General features: G+C 39.0%; 2 pseudogenes; both read left to right on the forward strand.

Moving 5' to 3' along the window:
• Positions 1–855: 855 nt before the first annotated feature.
• On the forward strand, positions 856–1,798 carry LOC129628253 (olfactory receptor 52B4-like; annotated as a pseudogene).
• Positions 1,799–18,561: 16,763 nt separating this feature from the next.
• Positions 18,562–19,605, forward strand: LOC129628754 (olfactory receptor 52B4-like; annotated as a pseudogene).
• The last annotated feature ends 4,561 nt before the right edge of the window (positions 19,606–24,166 follow it).

Raw genomic sequence — 24,166 nt, forward strand, 5'->3', positions numbered from 1 at the left:
GGGTCCCTTGGGGCAACAGCCTTCCCCAGAGTCTTCAGGCAAATGCATAAAAATCTCTGCTCCCTGATGCCCAGCTCTCAGAGTCCTCCTTGATTCATCACATTGTATTCTATGAAGACTGGGTTTGAAGCACGTAAGTAAGTTATTTACTGATATTGTATAAACTTTAGAGAAGGGAATAAAATTACAGCATCAAGAGTAAACTGTTTAGGGGAACCAAAGCAGACATTTGAAAATATTAAGACCTTTGGTGTTAAGTAAGCAGAGTGATATCTAATGTTCTCCAGTTTAAAAACTCATAATAATTAACTCCTCCCAGGATAGCATCCAAGCTCCTTAACTTGTAATCACAGCCAAAATACTTTTGCTTCTATCTTTTTATCATTGCATGTAGATGTGATTGATCACACAACCATACAGGGTTGCAAACTGTTTAAAATACTTAATGCTTTTAAAAATATGTAAATGCATTAAATATTTCTATGACAGAAGCTTATCCTTAAACTCCCAAAAGACTTCATGTCATTCCCCACCTAACTGACCTCCATCCAATGACATCCCATAGCCAAATAGACTGAATTATTCATTCCATCTGGTTCCCATAGTATTTTTTCTTGGTACTACTATTATCTTTCTTTACCATATAATTTTCTTTAACTATATAAACATTCATTTTCTCTGTGAGATTATTACTTCATTTTACAGATAATATCTTGTTCATCTTCCCATCCTATATTGTTCCTGGCTCACTCACTGTGGAAAAGAATCAGATAGATGCCATGAGCTCTGAGCACAGTCTGAAATTTTGATTATGTCTGCTAACAGGGGGTGAGGTCCTAGTCATCTGCTCCAGGTATGACTGTCTTTAACCCTACTGGTGTTAGCCACACAGTCTTCTACTTTGTGGGCATCCCTGGCCTTGAGGACCAGCATGTGTGGATCTCCATCCCCTTCTTCATTTCCTATGTCATCGCCCTGCTTGGGAACAGCCTGCTCATCTTCATTATCCTCACCAAGCGCAGCCTCCACGAACCCATGTACCTCTTCCTCTGCATGCTGTCCGGAGTAGACCTTGTCCTCTCCACATGCACAGTCCCTCAGGCTTTGGCCATCTTCTGGTTGAATGCGAGGGAGATCTCCCTGGATCGCTGCATCACTCAACTCTTCTTCATCCATTCCACCTTCATCTCAGAGTCAGGCATCTTGCTGGTGATGGCATTTGGCTGCTACATTGCCATGCTACCCGCTGAGATACACCACTATTCTTACACATACACTGATAGGGAAAATCGGTGTGACTATCTTTTTGAGAAGTTATGGTACAATGTTCCCAATAATATTTCTTCTGAAAAGGCTAACTTTTTGTAAAAGTAACATTTTTCCAACCACTGTTTGTGAGCACATCGCCTTGGCCAAATTTTCCTGTGATGACGTACGAGTAAACTTCTGGTATGGATTTTTTGTCCTATTGTCAACAGTGACCTTAGATGTTGTGCTAATATTTGTATCATATATGCTTATTCTCCATGCTGTTTTCAGCATCCCTTCTCGAGATGCTCGCCACAAAACTCTCAATACATGTGGCTCCCATGTCTGTGTCATCATACTCTTTTATGGACCTGGGATCTTCTCAGCTTTCACTCCTCGATTTGCACGTCATATCTTACCCCATGTCCATGTCTTACTGGCCAATGTTTGCATTCTGGCTCCTACTATGCTGAATCCCATCATTTATGAGATCAAAACTAAACAGATCCGGGACCAGGTATCTCAGGTTTTGTGTCAAAAAAAGATATGACTTTGGAAATGGAAGCAAAACTACTGTATTCTCAACATTTTTCACTCAGAGTCTGAAAAATAAACCAGCTCACCTTCTTAATTCATTCTTACTCTAGATAGGTATTTGGAAAAAGACAAATTATGGATAATCGCTAGGGCTTCCCTAGTGGCTCAGACAGTAAAAAGTCTGCCTACAATGCGGAAGACCCGGGTTCAATCCCTGGGTCGGAAAGACCCCCTGGAGAAGGAAATATCAACTCACTCCAGTACTCTTGCCTGGAAAATCCCATGGGCGGAGGAGCCTGGTAGGCTACAGTCCATGGGGTCGCAAAGAGTTGGACACGACTGAGCGACTTCACTTCATGGATAATCACTAGATTATACTTTCCTGGTTTGTTGCATGCCTTGACATAATTATGCAGTTCTTATTCCTCCTATCTATTCTGGGGCATGGCTGTATATATTCTTCCCTTTGTCTGCTCTCACAAAGTTTTAATTTTCACAGGCTCACCTCTACCGACATTCATTCTGTTCCTTGTTCTATCAGAAGGAAGGGAGGGAGGAAGCCAGGTTGGGAGGAGGGAGGGACAAAGGACAGAGAAGGAAGGGAGGAAGGAAAGGAAAGTTTCAGAGGGAGGGATGGAGGGAAACAAGCATGCAAAAACCTCTGGCATCCATATATTTCCCCATTGCTTTTCCTCTGTATCCCTTCTTTTCCTCCTCTTGCTCCTCCTCCTCTTTCTTGTCTCCTTTTCCTCCTCCTCTGTTCCTTCTCCTTCTTTCTCTGTTTCCATCACAGAAAAACACCTGAAAGAGCTCTCTATATATTCCGGTTTCGATACTTTTCTATTTTTTAATCTCATACCAATCATTTTCCCTTCATGTTGCACGCATGTTACAGTGACCTCTACCCTGCCAAATTCAATGGTCAATATTCATTCTACATGACACATGAGAAATATTTCACACAGCCAAACAGCTCTCATTCTTGAAAATTCTCCCTCATCCCACATCAGACAATATATTAGAAATAAAAGCTGTATAAAATTACTTATTTCTTATCAGATGGAGATATTAACTGCTAATGTCTTACAAAAGATTGCTATATGTTTTCTATGGTGTATTTGTGTGCAGGTAAATAATTTTTTTTAATTTGGACTATATTCCACCTACTATTCCAGAATGTACCTTTCTCACTTAGCAAAGTAATGTAGCCATATGCCCATGCTGAAACTGTACACCTCTAGTCATTAGCAATTGCAGCCGCCAAGGATGGTGAGCCGATGAGCCCTGAGAAAACTCAGGATATGAAAACACAGGATAGTGTCTGCAGATAACTGAGCTGCATATCAAAGGAATGATTTCAGTGAGCCCAGACTCTTGCATCTTCCCATACATAGACAAGCACTAAATTCCTTAACTTGGTATATCTGGGTTTTTTAAATTAACAATTATCTTTTGTCATTCAGACCACCTGCCCTTGGTTGCAAAACTTCTATATAACCTGGCTTCCTCCTACCTTGCCTCCTCAGAGCAGTTCTCTCAGGGTTATTTGACACACTGCTTCCTCAGGCTTGAAGTCCTAAAAATTCCTGCCAAATAAATATAACTCTCAAAAAAATTCTTTAAAAACCAACTGTAAAAAAAAAAAAAAAAACAACCAACTGTACACGTCTGCAGGCATTTTTATCATCTTTCCATTGTTTTTATACAAAGATGTACTATAATTTAGCCAGTAGTCTTGTCAAAAAGCATTTTAAAAAGCCATACTCTTTTCAAAAAGCATTTCTCATATGTAACTTTTTATTTACTGTTCATTTCCCAATCAAGAGCAGGCTCAGCATTCTCTAAATATTACTTCCTAAGTGTCCATTATATCATCTGAAATAGATAAATGATCATAGATAATGAAATGCATAAAGAAGTTGCACATATTGCATTTGCCACTGTGGTTCACCTTTTTTCCTTTGATTTTTACACTTATTTTTACATGTCTAACTCAATGAAACTACGAGCCATGCTGTGTATGGCCACCCAAGTTGGACAGGTCATGGTGGAGAGTTCTGATGAAACACTGGAGAAGGGAATGGCAAACAACTTCAGTATTATTGCCTTGATAAACCCATGAACAGTATGAAAAAGCAAAAAGATATGATGGACGGGGAAGCCTGGCGTGCTGCAGTCTATGGGATCACAAAGCATCAGACACGACTGAGTGACTGAACTGAACTTGCATATCCAAAACTATATTTCATATAGACTACAAACATGATCTATGTGAAATCTATTTATACTTTACATACATTTTACATACATATATTTATAAATATTTACAACATAGTTTTAACATAATTTTAGCTGGTTATAAAATAAACCAGTTGATGGAAGAACCATAATTCACCTAGCCATTTGACTATTATTAACATGCAGTATATTTCAAATTTTCAGTTGTCTGAGAAAGTAATGCTTATTAAAACATTTCCTCATTTTTCCTATCCATTATTTTTAGTTTACACATGCTTCCTTAACTGGTTGAATTATGACTCTTTTCCTTTGATTTTTCTTTTCCCATTGTTTTCCTGGTGTGCCTCAGAAGTGTTTAAAAATCAAACAAAACTAACATTATTTTAATATTTGGTTTCTACTTAATTTAGCATTTGAACAATTATGGTCAGTGTTTTTAAAATGTCTGCTAATTTTAAAAGACAAAATAACAAAGAACCACTTTCAGTTCAGTTCAGTTCAGTTGCCCAGTTGTGTCTGACTCTTTGCGACCCCATGAACCGCAGCACGCCAGGCCTCCCTCTCCATCACCAACTCCTGGAGTCCACCCAAACCCATGTCCATCAAGTCGGTGATGTCATCCAACCATCTCATCTTCTGTTATCCCCTTCTCCTCCTGCCCTCAATCTTTCCCAGCAACAGGGTCTTTTCAAATGAGTCAGCTCTTTGCATCAGGTGGCCAAAGTATAGGAGTATCAACTTCAACATCAGTCCCTCCAAAGAACACCCAGGACTGATCTCCTTTAGGATGGACTGGTTGGATCTCCTTTCAGTCCAAGGGACTTTCAACAATCTTTTCCAACACCATAGTTCAAAAGTATCAATTCTTAGGCGCTCACCTTTATAATCCAACTCTCACATCCATAAATGACCACTAGAAAAACCATAGCCTTGACTAGACGGACCTTTGTTGGCAAAGTAATGTCTCTGCTTTTTAATATGCTGTCTAGGTTGGTCATAACTTTCCTTCCAAGGAGTAAGTGTCTTTTAATTTCATGTCTGCAATCACCATCTGCAGTGATTTTGGAGCCCCCCAAAATAAAGTCAGCCACTCCTTCCACTGTTTCCCCGTCTATTTGCCATGAAGTGATGGGACCAGATGCCATGATCTTCGTTTGCTGAATGTTGAGCTTTAAGCCAACTTTTTCACTCTCCTTTTTCACTTTCATCAAGAGGCTCTTTAGTTCTTCTTCACTTTCTGCCGTAAAGGTGGTGTCATCTGCATATCTGAGGTTATTGATATTTCTCCCGGCAATCTTGATTCCAGCTTGTGCTTCTTCCAGCCCAGCGTTTCTCATGATGTATTCTGCATAGAAGTTAAATAAGCAGGATGACCACATACAGCCTTGACGTACTCCTTTTCCTATTTGGAACTAGTCTGTTGTTCCATGTCCAGTTCTAACTGTTGCTCCCTGACCTGCATACAGGTTTCTCAAGAGGCAGGTCAGGTGGTCTGATATTTCCATCTCTTTCAGAATTTCACACAGTTTATTGTGATCCCCACAGTCAATGGCTTTGGCATAGTCAATAAAGCAGAAATAGATGTTTTTCTGGAACTCTCTTGCTTTTTCCATGATCCAGCAGATGTTGGCAACTTGATCTCTGGTTTCTCTGTGTTTTCTAAAACCAGCTTGAACATTTGGAAATTCACAGTTCACATATTGCTGAAGCCTGGCTTGGAGAATTTTGAGCATTACTTTCCTAGTGTATGAGATGAGTGCAATTGTGCGGTAGTTTGAGCATTCTTTGGCATTGCCTTTCTTTGGGATTGGAATGAAAACTGACCTTTTCCAGTCCTGTGGCCACTGCTGAGTTTTCCAAATTTGCTGGCATATTGAGTGCAGCACTTTCACAGCATCATCTTCCAGGATTTGAAATAGCTCAACTGGAAGTCCATCACCTCCTCTAGCTCTGTTCATAGTGATGCTTCCTAAGGCCCACTTGACTTCACATTCCAGGATGTCTGGCTCTAGATGAGTGATCACACCATTGTGATTATCTTGATCATGAAGATCTTTTTTGTACAGTTCTTCTGTGTATTCTTGCCACCTCTTCTTAATGTCTTCTGCTTTTGTTAGGTCCCTACAATTTCTGTCCTTTATTGAGCCCATCTTTGCATGAAATATTCCCTTGGTATCTCTAATTTTCTTGAAGAGATCTCTAGTCTTCCCCATTCTATTTTTTCCCTCTATTTCTTTGCAATGATCACTGAAAAAGGCTTTCTTATCTCTCCTTGCTACTCTTTGGAACTCTGCATTTAAATGGGTATATCTTTTCTTTTCTTCTTTGCTTTTTGCTTCCCTTCTTTTCACAGCTATTTGTAAGGCCTCCTCAGACAGCCATTTTGCTTTTTTGCATTTCTTTTCTTGGGGATAGTCCTGACCCCCATCTCCTATACAATATCACGAACCTCCATCCATAGTTCATCAGGCACTCTGTGATCACTAATTATACTCACTAAACAAAATAGTTAATAACTACAAAATATTTTGTCATTTAAGCATATTTTCTTTTTTTTTTTTTTTTTTTTTTTTTTTATTTTATTTTTAAACTTTACATAACTGTATTAGATTTGCCAAATATCAAAATGAATCCGCCACAGGTATACATGTGTTCCCCATCCTGAACCCTCCTCCCTCCTCCCTCCCCATTCCATCCCTCTGGGTCGTCCCAGTGCACCAGCCCCAAGCATCCAGTATCGTGCATCGAACCTGGACTGGCAACTCATTTCATACATGATATTTACATGTTTCAATGCCATTCTCCCAAATCTTCCCACCCTCTCCCTCTCCCACAGAGTCCATAAGACTGTTCTATACATCAGTGTCTCTTTTGCTGTCTCGTACACAGGGTTATTGTTACCATCTTTCTAAATTCCATATATATGCGTTAGTATACTGTATTGGTGTTTTTCTTTCTGGCTTACTTCACTCTGTATAATAGGCTCCAGTTTCATCCACCTCATTAGAACTGATTCAAATGTATTCTTTTTAATGGCTGAATAATACTCCATTGTGTATATGTACCACAGCTTTCTTATCCATTCATCTGCTGATGGACATCTAGGTTGCTTCCATGTCCTGGCTATTATAAACAGTGCTGCGATGAACATTGGGGTACTCGTGTCTCTTTCCCTTCTGGTTTTCTCAGTGTGTATGCCCAGCAGTGGGATTGCTGGATCATAAGGCATGTCTATTTCCAGTTTTTTAAGGAATCTCCACACTGTTCTCCATAGTGGCTGTACTAGTTTGCATTCCCACCAACAGTGTAAGAGGGTTCCCTTTTCTCCACACCCTCTCCAGCATTTATTACTTGTAGACTTTTGGATTGCAGCCATTCTGACTGGTGTGAAATGGTACCTCATAGTGGTTTTGATTTGCATTTCTCTGATAATGAGTGATGTTGAGCATCTTTTCATGTGTTTGTTAGCCATCTTTATGTCTTCTTTGGAGAAATGTCTATTTAGTTCTTTGGCCCATTTTTTGATTGGGTCATTTATTTTTCTGGAGTTGAGCTGTAGGAGTTGCTTGTATATTCTCGAGATTAGTTGTTTGTCAGTTGCTTCATTTGCTATTATCTTCTCCCATTCTGAAGGCTGTCTTTTCACCTTGCTAATAGTTTCCTTTGATGTGCAGAAGCTTTTAAGGTTAATTAGGTCCCATTTGTTTATTTTTGCTTTTATTTCCAATATTCTGGGAGGTGGGTCATAGAGGATCCTGCTGTGATGTATGTCAGAGAGTGTTTTGCCTATGTTCTCCTCTAGGAGTTTTATAGTTTCTGGTCTTACGTTTAGATCTTTAATCCATTTTGAGTTTATTTTTGTGTATGGTGTTAGAAAGTGTTCTAGTTTCATTCTTTTACAAGTGGTTGACCAGAGTTCCCAGCACCACTTGTTAAAGAGATTGTCTTTAATCCATTGTATATTCTTGCCTCCTTTGTCGAAGATAAGGTGTCCATATGTGCGTGGATTTATCTCTGGGCTTTCTATTTTGTTCCATTGATCTATATTTCTGTCTTTGTGCCAGTACCATACTGTCTTGATAACTGTGGCTTTGTAGTAGAGCCTGAAGTCAGGTAGGTTGATTCCTCCAGTTCCATTCTTCTTTCTCAAGATCGCTTTGGCTATTCGAGGTTTTTTGTTTTTCCATACAAATTGTGAAATTATTTGTTCTAGCTCTGTGAAGAATGCTGTTGGTAGCTTGATAGGGATTGCATTGAATCTATAGATTGCTTTGGGTAGTATACTCATTTTCACTACATTGATTCTTCCAATCCATGAACATGGTATATTTCTCCATCTGTTAGTGTCCTCTTTGATTTCTTTCACCACACCTATGGATAGATCAACTAAACAGAAAATTAACAAGGAAACACAAACTTTAAATGATACAATAGACCAGTTAGACCTAATTGATATCTATAGGACATTTCATCCCAAAACAATGAATTTCACCTTCTTCTCAAGCGCACATGGAACCTTCTCCAGGATAGATCACATCCTGGGCCATAAAGCTAGCCTTGGTAAATTCAAAAAAATAGAAATCATTCCAAGCATCTTTTCTGACCACAATGCAGTAAGATTAGATCTCAATTACAGGAGAAAAACTATTAAAAAATCCAACATATGGAGGCTGAACAACACGCTGCTGAATAACCAACAAATCACAGAAGAAATCAAAAAAGAAATCAAAATTTGCATGGAAACGAATGAAAATGAAAACACAACAACCCAAAACCTGTGGGACACGGTAAAAGCAGTCCTAAGGGGAAAGTTCATAGCAATACAGGCACACCTCAAGAAACAAGAAAAAAGTCAAATAAATAACCTAACTCTACACCTAAAGCAACTAGAAAAGGAAGAAATGAAGAACCCCAGGGTTAGTAGAAGGAAAGAAATCTTAAAAATTAGAGCAGAAATAAATGCAAAAGAAACAAAAGAGACCATAGCAAAAATCAACAAAACCAAAAGCTGGTTCTTTGAAAGGATAAATAAAATTGACAAACCATTAGCCAGACTCATCAAGAAACAAAGGGAGAAAAATCAAATCAATAAAATTAGAAATGAAAATGGAGAGATCACAACAGACAACACAGAAATACAAAGGATCATAAGAGACTACTATCAACAATTATATGCCAATAAAATGGACAACGAGGAAGAAATGGACAAATTCTTAGAAAAGTACAACTTTCCAAAACTCGATCAGGAAGAAATAGAAAATCTTAACAGACCCATCACAAGCACGGAAATTGAAACTGTAATCAAAAATCTTCCAGCAAACAAAAGCCCAGGTCCAGACGGCTTCACAGCTGAATTCTACCAAAAATTTAGAGAAGAGCTAACACCTATCCTGCTCAAACTCTTCCAGAAAATTGCAGAGGATGGTAAACTTCCAAACTCATTCTATGAGGCCACCATCACCCTAATACCAAAACCTGACAAAGATCCCACAAAAAAAGAAAACTACAGGCCAATATCACTGATGAACATAGATGCAAAAATCCTTAACAAAATTCTAGCAATCAGAATCCAACAACACATTAAAAAGATCATACACCATGACCAAGTGGGCTTTATCCCAGGGATGCAAGGATTCTTCAATATCCGCAAATCAATCAATGTAATACACCACATTAACAAATTGAAAAATAAAAACCATATGATTATCTCAATAGATGCAGAGAAAGCCTTTGACAAAATTCAACATCCATTTATGATCAAAACTCTCCAGAAAGCAGGAATAGAAGGAACCTACCTCAACATAATCAAAGCTATATATGACAAACCCACAGCAAACATTATCCTCAATGGTGAAAAATTGAAAGCATTTCCTCTAAAGTCAGGAACAAGACAAGGGTGCCCACTTTCACCATTACTATTCAACATAGTTTTGGAAGTTTTGGCCACAGCAATCAGAGCAGAAAAAGAAATAAAAGGAATCCAAATTGGAAAAGAAGAAGTAAAGCTCTCACTGTTTGCAGATGACATGATCCTCTACATAGAAAACCCTAAAGACTCCACCAGAAAATTACTAGAACTAATCAATGACTATAGTAAAGTTGCAGGATATAAAATCAACACACAGAAATCCCTTGCATTCCTATACACTAATAATGAGAAAACAGAAAGAGAAATTAAGGAAACAATTCCATTCACCATTGCAACGGAAAGAATAAAATACTTAGGAATATATCTACCTAAAGAATCTAAAGACCTATATATAAGCATATTTTCACATATGATTTTTGTGAATACTCTATGCCTTACTTTTTTATTCAATGTCATATAACAAGTGTGTTCCTTTGACATCAAGGACATTATATAAATGTTAGTTCAGTTCGTTCGCTCAGTCATATCCGACTCTGCAACCCCATGGACTGCAGCACACCAGGCCTCCCTGTCCATCACTAACTCCCAGAGCTTGCTCAAACTCATGTCCATTAAGTCCGTGATGCCATCCAACCATCTCATCCTCCTTTGTCCCTGTCTCACCCTGCCTTCTATCTTTCCCAGCATCAGGATCTTTTCCAAGGAGTCAGATCTTCACATCAGGTGGCCAAAGTATTGGAGTTTCAGCTTCAGCATTAGTCCTTCCAATGAATATTCAGGATTGATTTCCTTTAGGATGGACTGGTTGGATCTCCTTGCAGTCCAAGGGACTCACAAGAGTCTTCTCCAACATCATAGTTCAAAAGCACCACTTCTTTGGTGCTCAGCTTTCTTTATAGTCCAATTCTCACATCCATACACGACTAGTGGAAAAACCATAGCTTTGACGAGACAGACCTTTGTTGGCCAAATAATGTCTCTGCTTTTTAATATGCTGTCTAGGTTGGTCATAACTTTTCTTCCAAAGAGAAAGCATCTTTTAATTTCATGGCTGCAGTCACCATTTGGAGCCCAAAAAATTTTTGAATGTTTTGAATGTTTAATGTTAAGGTTTATATGAATCTTTGTATAATATACTGCTACATGGCATACTGTGTTCTAGTAAACTAGTGGATTCTTTTTGAATATTTACATCTGTGTAACTGACAGTATAAATAAAATTGTTATGAAATTAAGCATTAATAAACATCTGCTATATTTTGTGTCCTTAATGTACACTGTAAAAAATAGATTCTGAACATTTTTATTGCATATATGAGCAACTGGATTGCAGTCAGGTTGAATCTGTTTTTTATGCACAAAAAAATTTTAAATATACATTTTATAAATTGTAAGATAATCCATCGTTTCCAAAAACTGAATAAAATCCAATAGCAATATGCAAAGGTAAGATACCATTTTCAACTAAATTACATTTTTATTGGCTTTATTTTTTTTTTTTAATTTTATTTTATTTTTAAACTTTACATAACTGTATTAGATTTGCCAAATATCAAAATGTTGAAAAATATTTGTACAACGTTTGGAGTTAAGCATTATTTGAGGCAAAATGAGGACTGCAACCCAGGAGGCAGGTTCCCAGATAGTTCTGAGAAACTCCTCCAAGGAAGCGAGTGGAGGAACCAGGGTATATAGAAGTTTTGCAACTAAGGATAGGTAGTCAGGAACCTCAAAGATTACTGTTGATTAAACAACAAAACAAAACAAGTACCTCGAGGTAAGGAATTTAGTTCTTTTTTTTTTTTTAAACTTTACATAATTCTATTAGTTTTGCCAAATATCAAAATGAATCCGCCACAGGTATACATGTGTTCCCCATCCCGAACCCTCCTCCCTCCTCCCTCCCCATAGTTCTTTTCTATGTAAGGGAAGATGCAAAAGTCTGGGCTCACTGAAATCATTCCTTTGATATGCACCTCAGCTGTGTGATGGGCTTCCCAGGTGGTGCTAGTGGTCAAGAACCTGCCTGCCAATGCAGGAGATGTAAGACACCAGGTTTGATTCCTGGGTCGGGAAGATCTCCTGGAGGAGGGCACAGCAGCCTACTACAGTATTCTTGCCTGGAGAATCCCATGGACAGAGGAGCCTGGTGGCCTGTGGCCCACAGGATCACAGAGTCGCACACAACTGAAGTGACTTAGCAGTTAAGATATTCAGTTCCATCATCCTACCAAAACACACCCAGGTTCCCCTTCCTAGTCAACTATTCCCACTAACCCTGGGAGCCTTTTATCTGTTTTCTATGCTTATATTTTGCCTTTTCCAAAATGCCTCACAAATGGAATCATAGAGTTTTTAACTGAGCTATTTGTTTTAGTTGTTGAATCATAATGGTTATTAATATATTCTAGATACTAGACCTTTAGCAGATAGGTAATTTGAAAATATTTTCTCCTATTCAAGGGACTGTCTCTTCACTTTCTTGATAATGTGCTTTTAAGTAGAAAAGTTTTCACTTTTAATAAAGTCGAATTTATCTAATTTTATGTTGTGTTGTTTGTGCTTTGGTATCATACCTAATTTTTTTACTTTGCTTCCCATTGCTTTTGTTTACTAAAAGGATACTGTCTACAGATAATGGCCTGCCTCAAGGAACCCTGCCCCTCTGCCTGAACACCATCCCTTCCTGGAGGCTGACCATTCCAGGAGACAGTTGCAAGGAAAATGGCCTTTTTTCTTTACTTTCTCTGCTCCGCTCCTGCTGTTTTATAAAAGAACCTGGCATCCAGACCCCAAATAAAATTATTATTTTGAGATATTAGTCTGCCATCTTCTCAGTCTTCTGGCTTTCTGAATAAAGTTGTTATTCCTTGCCTCAACAAATTTCTTAGATTTACTGGCTTGTCATGCTGCAAGCAGAGTGAGCTAGGACTTGATAACAGATTTATAACTGCTTTCTTATAAGATTTTTATAGATTAAACACTTGTATTTACGTTTTTGACCCATTTTGACCAAATTTTTATATATAGTGAAAAGTAGGGGTTTCTCTTCTTCTGTCTGTGGCTATCTAGTTTTCCCAGCACGGTTCATGAAAAAGGGCTACTGTTTCTCCATTGAATTGACTTGCCACAATTATTTGTCTTTTTTTCCCCCTCAGGATTGCTATGGGTAGTCAGCATCCTTTTTATCCTGATATTCTCTTTCTTTAAACTTATTTTTTAAATTGGTTAATAACTGTTTCACGATGTTGTGTCTTTTGTTTTTTATTTGTTTTATACAAATTCTAGGGCTTTTTTCTGTTTCCATGGAAAATGTGACTGGAATATTTCAATGCATTGAAAAGAAACTGTGGATGGCATTATGTAGTATGGACATTTTAACTATATCAGTTCTTCTGGTCCATAAACAAGGATAGCTTTCCATTTGTTTGTCTCCTTCAATTTATTTTACCACAGTTTGGGAGTTTTCAGTGTAGAGATATTCACATCCTTGGAGAAATCTATTCCTAAGTATTTTACTGTTTTTCTATTGCAAGCATGATTGTTTTATTTCTTTTTCAAATAGTTCATTCTTAGTGTATAAAAATGCAACTGTCTTTTATAAGTTGACTTTGTATCCTTCAACTTTACTAAATTCATTGGTAAGTTCTAATAGTTTTTTAGTGGAGCCATTAGGATTTTCTATATAAAAATTATATAGAAAATGCAAAATTCTAAAACTCCTAAAGGACAACAGAAGAGAAAATCCAGATGACGTTGGATTTGGGTGGCTCAGATGGTAAAGCATCTGCCTACAATGCGGGAGACCCAGGTTTGATCCCTGGGTTGGGAAGATCCTCCAGAGAAGGAAATGGTAACCCACCCCAGCATTCTTGCCTGGAAAATCCCATGGATGGAGAAGCGTTGTAGGCAACAGTCCGTGGGATCGCAAAGAGTCGGACACGACTGAACAACTTCACTTTCACTTTCTTTTGGGATAAAATGATATCATAATCACTGCAGAACTGCAAATTAAAACAACAATGAGATGCCATTGCACACCTAATGAGATGGAAAAAATCCAAAACATTGACAGCAGCAAATGCCAGCATGGATGTATAGTAATAGGAATTCTCATTCATTGCTGGTGGGAATTCAAAATGGTACAGCCACTTAGGAAGACAAGCAGATTCTTACAAAATTAAACATCCTCTTACCATACAGTCCAGCAGTTGCACATCTTGGTATTTACCCACATGAACTAAAGATGTATATCCACACGAAAACTGCTGCATGGTCATTTATAGCAGCTTTAGTTATACCTGCCAAAACCTGGAAGCAATTAAGGTGTCGTTCACTGAGTGAATGGAAAATGCACTATTAAAAATGAAATAAACAAAAGATATTTGGGTTGGAAAGGGACAATTAAACCACTATTTCAGTTCAGTCACTCAGTCATGTCCAACTCTTTTCGACCCCAATGACTGTAGCCTGCCAGTCCTCCCTGTCCATCACCAACTCCCAGAGTTTACTCGAACTCATGTCCATTGAGTCAGTGATGCCATCCAACCATCTCATCCTCTGTCATCCCCTTCTCCTCCTGCCTCAAATCTTTCCCAGCATCAGGGTCTTTTCAAATGAGTCAGTTCTTCGTGTCAGGTGGCCAAAGGATTGGAGTTTCAGCTTCAGCATCAGTCTTTCCAATGAATATTAAGGATTGATTTCTTTTAAGATGGACTGGTTGGATCTCCCTGCAGTCCAAGGGACTATCAAGAGTCTTTTCCAACACCACAGTTCAAAAGCATTACTTCTTTGGCACTCACTATTAAAAAGCCACTATTTGTTAATAGATTATTAGCAGATGAAATGATTGAGTATATAGAAAATGCTAACAATCCATACAACACTGAAACAGATTTAGCAATGTTTTAGGATAAAAGTTTAAAAAATAAACTATATTTTTAAATACTAGCAGGAAATAGTTTAAAGCAAAATTTTAAACCATTTCATTTATTATAGCACGAAAAGTAAATATGATTTCCAACAGAAACTCTACAAGCCAGAAGAAAATGCCACCATATATTTAAAGTGAAGAAAGGAAAGAACTACAACCAAGAATACTCTACCCGGCAAGACTCGCGTACAGGTTTGGTGGAGAAATTAAAATCTTTCCAGACAAGCAAAAGTTAAGAAAATTCAGCACCACCCAAGCAGCTTTACAACAAATACTAAAGGAACTTCTCTAGGCAGGAAACACAAGAGAAGGAAAAGACCTACACAAAATAAACCCAAAGCAGTTAAGAAAATGGTAGTAGGATTATACATATTGATAATCACCATAATTGTAAATGGATTAAATGCACCAACCAAAAGACGAATTGCCTGGGCAGATGAAAACATGTGCATGTACGTACTTCCACATACCACATCACTCCATTTCACTCCCCAAGCTGTATGTAATTATTTTATATTGTCAGATTAATCATGTTTCCATTATGGCTTGCAATTGTAATTATCTTCTATTTTTTGTTTTGGTCTGGCTATTGATTGTGAAAACTGATAAACATCTTTACTATTGTGATTATGCAACCATTATTCACTTAATATCATTGTATCATGATTGGTCAACAGAAAATAATACAATTCTATTTCACTAAAACTACCATTTAATAGAAAAGCTTGTAATCACTTTTTAAAGTCCAGATGCATATCAGGATTATCTTGAAATATTTTGAAAAATACCAGTGTCCAGGTACTGCTGCTCTTCTACAAAACACCAAATGTGTCTCTAATAAGCAAGCATGTTTAAAAATAAGTGGACTATATGATGATCTTTTATCTAGTTTGTTATGCAGCATAAAGAAAGTGGTTGAAAATATTAGGACCATTGTCTAGAGTAAAGGAAACAGATTTAGAGAGACAAGAGCAGTTGTGTGCCGGATCCACTTGTACCTGCCCCTTTGCCATTCCATGCAACTCCACACTCAGTGATGTCACCTTGTACCATGAAATACACCTTGGGGGAGTACATACACAGAAATTGGCAAGCACTGCAAATCAGGACTATTTATTCATTTACTTATTTATCTACATATTAGGTATATATATGTGCATTTGAGCTGGGTTACCAGCACACCACTGAACCACATTCATACATATGAGCTGTCCCAGTAGAACAGAAACTGCTGTCTGAGAAAGGAGAGTGTAAGAAGTGGGAACCATCATTAGCTCTCACTGTGCCAAGGATCCCTAGAGCTTCCAGAGGAGGTTCTATGTTGGCCCAGATCCTCACCGGTGTAAGTATCTGAGGCATTAAAGAGGGTTATTCACGGCCACCCCGAACTGATCCTTCAGCACACCTGCCTGATATTTGTCATTTGTTCGCTTTGTTAAACACTTTGAGAAGCTACACTTTGCCTTGATATGCTGAGGTCTAGAACTGCACAAAGGAAGAAGACAATTCCCAGACCACAGAAAGTTTAAAATCAATAGGAGAAACACGGTCAGGTAATCAAATTTTCTCCTATTCTTGAGATATGTATTTTGATGATTAAATCCCTTGTGAAATCAGAGGAAATAAATGACATATGGGGAGAAGACTTCCACAAGCACATGGCTGACATAGTGGGCAGATGGTGAACAGTATCCTGAATAGGGTCAGCTCTTTCAGGAACACAGCAGGGAGAAGCAAGTAAATTCTCCATGATACTGAAGCTCTCTGGATCCAGCCTGGGGGAACCGGCATGAGGCCGGTTTGGAGAAGTTGCTTTAGATTTGATTCAGTAAACAAATAGCTATCAGTACTCACAAGGTACCCATAGACCACACCACAAACATTGAGCTCCTCAGCATCTCTCCTCTGGCTCCTAGAAGAAAAATTCCTCTTTACTCCCAAATATCCAGTGTCCGTCATCATCTCTAAGCTGGTCCTCATCGGCTCCTCTTTATAATCACATAACATTTATGTTGCTTCATTTTTATAACCTTTTCTTGCTACAAGCTTCTCAGCATACGGCACACACATTACTCCCCTGCCCCCCAATGGCGTTTTCATGTCTATTTTGGTGTCTTCCATCTCCTTCAGGAGGATGGGCTTCCTCAGGGAATGATCTATTCTCAAAATGGCTGTTTGGTCACAGACTGACCTGGCTTTGGTAGCTGCCCACAGCAGGAACATCTTCACACACCTCTACTGGGTTTCTGTTCCACAATTGCATTTTTAGGACAACTTTAGTCACTACTTAAAAGGTACAGGAATAAAAATAGGAGAGGGTTTTCCCAATCTGTTAAATAAATTCAGAAGTGAGAAGTATCAATCCTGGAAGGGCAGAGAACACTCATTGTGACTTACTTTGTGCTGGATCTTCAGTTATGCCCTGTTGAAAATGCAGATCTTGAAAGTTGTTGATCAAAATACTTCATTATTTCACGGATTCCTGAATTTGCAACTCCCTGAGTTTTGCACCAAGCTCCTCTCTTGAGAATGCAGATGACCTGGGAGTCAACTTCAGTCATAGTCAGAGAGGGCATGGAAAGCGTAAGCCCTTGAGTTTGGCCTTCATAGTATAAAAACACTTCTTTTACAAATAGCAATTTTGGATATTGATTCAAGGGGAAAAGAAACTTCTGTCCACTAAACCACCTGTGTTTCTTCTAGAAACTGAAACAATTGAACCTTTCTTTCTTCTTCTCCATTAGCTCTTAGAATTTGGGCTCCTCCTTCCATGTGACCTCACAACTCCTCTTTCTTATGTAGTACAATAGATAACTGCTACTGCTAAGTCACTTCAGTCGTGTCCGACTCTGTGCGACCCCATAGACAGCAGCCCACCAGGCTCCCCCATCCCTGGGTTTCTCCAGGCAAGAACACTGGAGTGGGTTGCCATTTCCTTCTCCAATGCATGAAAGTGAAAAGTGAAAGGGAAGTCGCTCAGTCGTGTCCGACCCTCAGCAACCCCATGGACTGCAGCCTTCCAAGCTCCTCCATCCATGGGATTTTCCAGGCAAGAGTACTGGAGTGGGGTGCCATTGCCTTCTCCGACAATAGATAACGGGACTCGATTATGAACTCCTCAGCCTTCAGCTGGCCTGGATACATGGTGCACAAGTGTTTTAGGTCGTTACCAGAATTTTATCACTGTTGCCTAGAAAGAAATTGACAAGGGACACATTAAATATTGATGAGATTTCAAAACTCATATTATACTATCCTACTCTTTATTCTGTAGTCAAAACAATAAGACATAGCTACCTGCTCAGGGAAAGCCTTTGTTCTGCTCCTCCCCTGATTCCCTATCCATAGTCACAAAAGTATTTTCAAAGGTAAGTTCATAAATAACTCATTCTTAAAACCAACATAAATACAGAATAAATTATTCTTTCCTTTCTGTTTGTATATTGGCTTAATTTTGGACAACAAGATGTTAATCATTACCATACTCATTTAATTTTCTCTACTGCTTTATGGGTCTATCTTGCTCCTGAAATTAAGGCTTCATTCAGATAGCAAGTCATACCTTACTTATCTTTATTTATATATATATATATCCAAAATTCCTGACATCACCAGAATGGAATGGGATGAAGTAGGAACCAAAATCAAATGATAATTTGAAAGAAACATTTGCATATATTTTTGAATTCCTCTGTCTCCATGAATAGGCATGAGATTCTGGAAGAACTTCCCAAGTATGAGGACCTTAAGCCACACTGGTGCTAGCCACACAGTCTTCTGCTTGCTGGGCATCCCTGACCTTGAAGGACTTCCATCCCCTTTGTTATTTCCTATGCCTCTGCCTTGCTTGGAAACAGCCTGTTCCTCTTCATTATCTTCACTGAGCACAGCCTCCATGAACCCATGTTCCTCTTCCTCTGCATGCTGTCCGAAGCAGACCTTGTCCTCTCTGCGTGCAGAGTCCCTCAGGCCTTGGCGATCCTCTGGTTCCATGCTGGAGACCTCTCCCTGGATTGCTGCATTTGTCAGGTATTCTTCCTCTCTTCCACTTTCATTTACAAGTCTGGGATCTTGCTGGTGATGGCATTTGACCACTACATTGCCATATGCTACCCCCTGTGATACACCACTGTTCTTACACATACACTGATAGGGAAAGTTCATATATCCATCTTCCTAAGAAATTATTGTACAGTTTTCCTGTAATATTTCTTCTGAAAAGACTGACTTTTTATAAAAGTAATATCCTCCCAAACACTGCTTGTAAACATTGTCCTGGCAAAAATTTCCTGCAACGATATCCAAAGAAACGCTGGAGAAGGAAATGGCTATCCACTCCAGTATTCTAGCCAGGAGAATTCCATGGACTGTATAGTCCTTGGGGTCGCAAAGAGTCGAACACATCTGAGCGACTTTCACACAGAACATCTGGTTTGATTTTTTGGTCCTAATGTCGACCTTGGTCTTAGATGTTGTGTTAATCTTTGTTTCATATATGCCTATTCTTCGTGCTGTCCTCCACATCCCTTCCCAAGATGCTCCTCACAAAGTTCTCAACACATGTGGCTCCCATATCTGTGTCATCATCCTCTTTTATGGACCTGGGATCTTCTCAGTTCTCACTCAGTGGTTTGGATACCACATTCCACTCCATATTTACATTCTTCTGGCCAATGTCTATATTCTCATTGCACCTACATTCAATCCCACGGTTTATGGGATTAAGACCAAGCAGATTCGGGACCTGGTAGTTCATTTGCTGTTTCCAAAGCAGATATGACTATAATAATGGAAACTACCCTTATGCTTTCCTCAATAATGCTCATCATGCTTTAGGTTAGCTTTTGTATCAAGATGTGGAAGGGTACAGTGGAAATACTAATCAAATAACTTTGTATCTTGTTGTCATAGAGCAATTTTATCAGGGATGGGTTTGTAAATGTTTCTTGCAATGTCTTTAAGAACTCATTAGATATCACTGCCTTTGGGGTCTTAGTTCACTTTCTTATACATAGAATTCATAATTAGATTAGTTCACCTCCCTACTCCTAGGCTGGAGGTTAGAATGTAATGCCCTGGAAACAGTGACCTTTCCTGGGTAATTGTTAAACTCTTATTTACTAGGGTATTCTATGCTTTGAATGGCTACACTTGTTTTATTCCTCTCATTCAGACATTTTCCTGCCATTTGCCCCCATGTTGTAGCTTTCATCATATTTTTGCTTTTTAGACAATTATAAAATTCATATATATCTTAAAATTCATATGTATTCACCATTAACATAATGTTACCATAAATAATGAACATATGTATCAGTAAATCTTTATCCTTTCAAAACATTAAACATAGCAAATGTTTACTAATTCTTTCATTTTATTTATATTATAAACTGTTTGGAAGAAAGTATTCAACATGAGAGCAAAGACAGTACAAAAATGTAAGAGTACACTGAGCAAGCATACGTAAAAAACACACTGATATATGTAGAGGTGTAGCCAATGTGGCAGAGTCGGAAGACCCTAAGCTCACCTGCTTCCATGGGCAATCCCAAATTGCAACCATTTACAGAACAGCTATCAATGAAAATGACCCTAAGACCAGCAGAAAAGCATCTCCACAACTAAAGATGTAATGAAAGAACCACAACAAGATGCGTAGTGGTGTCCTGTGTCTCCTGCATTGCAGGCAATTCTTTACCATTGAGCAACCAGAAAAGCCCAGGAGAAAGAGAGGGTAGGACAAATTGAGAGAGTAGCGTTGACATATATGCACCACCATTTGTAAAATAGATAGCTAGTGGAATGCTGCTGTATAACACAGGGAGGTCAGCGTGGTGCTCTGTGATAACCTAGAGGAGTGGAACAGGGAGGAGGCAGGAGGGAAACTTAAAAGGGAAGGGATATATGTATACTTATGGCTGATTCACATTGTATGGCAGAAACCAACAAAACATTGTAAAGCAATTATCCTCAATTGAAAATATATATTTTAAAAAAGGTCTCTCTATTTTTCTGTATTTTCTCTCTCTTCTCCAGTGGGATAACTCTGTTGAAACATCTATGGTCTATTTCTGCAAGTGGGGGCACCTTGGTCCAGGGGTAAATGCATTTGTAGTTTTGTCCTATGTGGAAAGATTCGCTTTGTACAGCCTATACTATTTTTCATGACTCCCAGCAATATTTGAGAGTAACTTAGTCCTCACACGATGCCTTCAGACTATATTGTCAAGCTTTCAGACATTTTCAATTGGATAGTGTTTCCAATAAGGCTGACTATCTGCACAAATGCATGCCAATAGTCCTTCCCTACCCAACCCCTCCACTGTCCACACAAGCCAATTCCTCCTTCATGAGGTGTGGTCTGTTCCCCACTCCCTTGCACCTGTGATCGCCTCATGACTTTCTTTGGCCAGTGGAATAATGTGGAAGTATTATATCCTCTGCCCTGTGGATTCAGAGTGAAGTGAAGCAGGAACAACAGTCAGAAGGGGGATATATACATCAAGAAACAACTGAAATGAGGGATTTTAAATAAATTAATCATGAATGAAGCTACTGACACACATATTGTTAGGCTGTTGGCTCTTGGATATAAAGTCCAATATCACCCAGAGCATGAAACACAACTTGCTCTGACATACCCACAGCCATGTCCACGTGCCCTGTCAAAGAGTCCCAAAGCTATCACTGGCATACTTAACATATCTAATTACATGTACATTCATGTCTTTCACCAATTTGCATTCAAATGCTGCCACTTCACCTACAACAACCGTCTGAATATTTCATTTGCCTCTGTGTCTTAACTGGAATTACATTTGTCTAGTCAAGAAACCACTGTATGTCCAGTAGCACATCTAAATCTTTATTTTTCCATTCCTCACACTTACAAACATATTATTGTTAGTTAGCAGAGAAGGCGATGGCACCCCACTCCAGTACTCTTGCCTGGAAAATCCCGTGGATGGAGGAGCCCAGTAGGCTGCAGTCCGTGGGGTCGCTCAGAGTCGGACATGGACTGAGCTACTTCACTTTCAGTTTTCACCTTCATGCATTGGAGAAGGAAATGGCAACCCACTCCAGTATTCTTGCCTGGAGAATCCCAGGGACAGGGGAGCCTGGTGGGCTGCCGTCTATGGGGTCGCACAGAGTCGGACACGACTGAAGCGACTTAGCAGCAGTAGCAACAGCATTAAAAATGACAAATTTCCCCTCCCTTTAGCAAAACCACCAACACCAGTGGTGTTAATACCACTGGAAACTATTCTCTCACCATATTTAACAACACCTGTTCTAGTCCCAGCCCCCCAACTCCGGGGTTTTTTTTTTTAATGGAGTGCCAGAAGTCCCACAGAGAATGTACCAGCACTCTGGTCCAAACTGTGGCTGATTTTGGTGGATCTGAAGCTGAAAAGACCTTGCCACTGTGAGGAGCATCCTGAGAGGCTGGTAAAAGGACCATCCAATGACAAAGATCAGGACTCAGCATCCTGGGACTGCAATCACCTTGAGGAAGTCTGGAAAATACCTTTGGAATGCTGCCAGCAGTTCATGAGTGCGTGCATGCTACGTCACTTCAGTCATGTCTGACTCTGTGCAAGGCTATGGACTGTAGCCTGCCAGGCTCCTCTGTCCAGGGGATTCTCCAGGCAAGAACAGTGGAGTGGGTTGCTATGCCCTTATCCAACCAGCAGTTTATAGTCCTGGCCAAATTCTGTAGGTCACATACCACTCCACGTAAATGATCTCTGTGTCCCCATCACCCTCTCTAATCTGTCTCCAACTCTCCACACAAGGAAGCCCCAGGTGCTGCGCGTTTCAGGAGAAAACATGAGCCCAGGCAGCCTCCCAGCAAACTTTTACTCACCTTCTGTTTTCATTCACAGAAACTCCAGCAACTAAAAGTTCACCCACTCAATGCCCACGATGTTCAGGGTTTTGACAACTTCCTCATCTGCATTTTTCTAACTCTACAAGAGACACCAGCTTCTATAGTTCCACAAGAAATCTACCACTAGATCAAAATGTGAAACACTAAATTCACCAACCTTAAAGTTCTAACTTCCCAAACATTTTTATATTTTTATGACCTTTAAGGTGACTTAGACAAACCACATTCTACAATCTACTTTATCCCCCATCCCATTTGTTTTAATTTACTCACAGACACATTGTATGTTTTTAAGTAAATTTTAAAAATATATATTTTGGTCTATAGTTGATTTAGAATGTTATTTTAGTTTCTACTGTACAAGAAAGTGAATTAGTTATACACACACTCATATATATCCCCTCTTTTCAACCTTCTTTATCCATATATATCTATATAGGTCACTACAGAGTGGAGAAGAGTTCCTTGTGCTATAGACAAGGTCCTTGAGCACGTGCATGCCCCATCACTCAGTCATATCAGATTCTTTGCAACCCCATGGACTATAGCCCATTAGGCTCCTCTGTCCATGGGATTCTCCAGGCAAGAATACTGGAGTGGGTTGCCATGCCCGCTTCCTGGGACTTCCAGACCCAAGGATCAAACCTGAATCTCTTATGTCTCCTGCATTGGCAACTGGGTTCTTTACCACTAGCACCACCTGGGAAGTCCAGAAAAGGTCCTTATTGGTTTTCTATTTTATATACACTTTATATTTTGTAATTAATCACTGTTATCTCTCCATTGCAGTACCTGCAGCATTTTAATTGTCTGTCATTTTTGCCATCCCTTGCCCAAACACATAGGAACTCAACTAGCATGAAGAAAGAACTTTTTAGGAAAGAAGGCGTTTTCTCCACGGAATTCACATGGATTGAACAATAAGAAACCAGAGGTCTCACTTTGTAAGAACCCTGCACTACCACAAACAAGAGGACACTTTTTCTATAATTCAGAGGGTTTTATTTCATTTTACTTAATGTCATGAGCTATTTAACTGAAAAAATCATGCCAGGGTCTTAGTAAATGCCACCCATAATCTATGCTGTTTCTCTTAAGATTGGCATTAGTAAAAGACATACAATCTAAATATAAATATATTTCTAAGTAAAAACAATTCACTAGAATGACATCTCAATAAAAATTTATATACTTATATAAAACTACAAAAGAGCAAAAAGGATATTGTTTTAAAATGATGAAATAGACAAGTTTCTTTCCTGATTATACTGAACAAAACATGTCCACCACTCCATATAAGCCTTCATTAGTTGATCTGAAAAGCAGAGTCCTTCAGGTTCACTTCCTTGCAGAGCCATGTGAGCACTGAACTGTTCTCCAAGTCAAGTCCCCACACCATCATCCCTCACATTGGAAGGTTTTTGATGGCTCCCAGTGATTCAAGTTCCAT

Source organism: Bubalus kerabau, chromosome 15 (genome assembly GCF_029407905.1).
Source record: "Bubalus kerabau isolate K-KA32 ecotype Philippines breed swamp buffalo chromosome 15, PCC_UOA_SB_1v2, whole genome shotgun sequence".
Taxonomy (NCBI): Eukaryota; Metazoa; Chordata; class Mammalia; order Artiodactyla; family Bovidae; genus Bubalus; species Bubalus kerabau.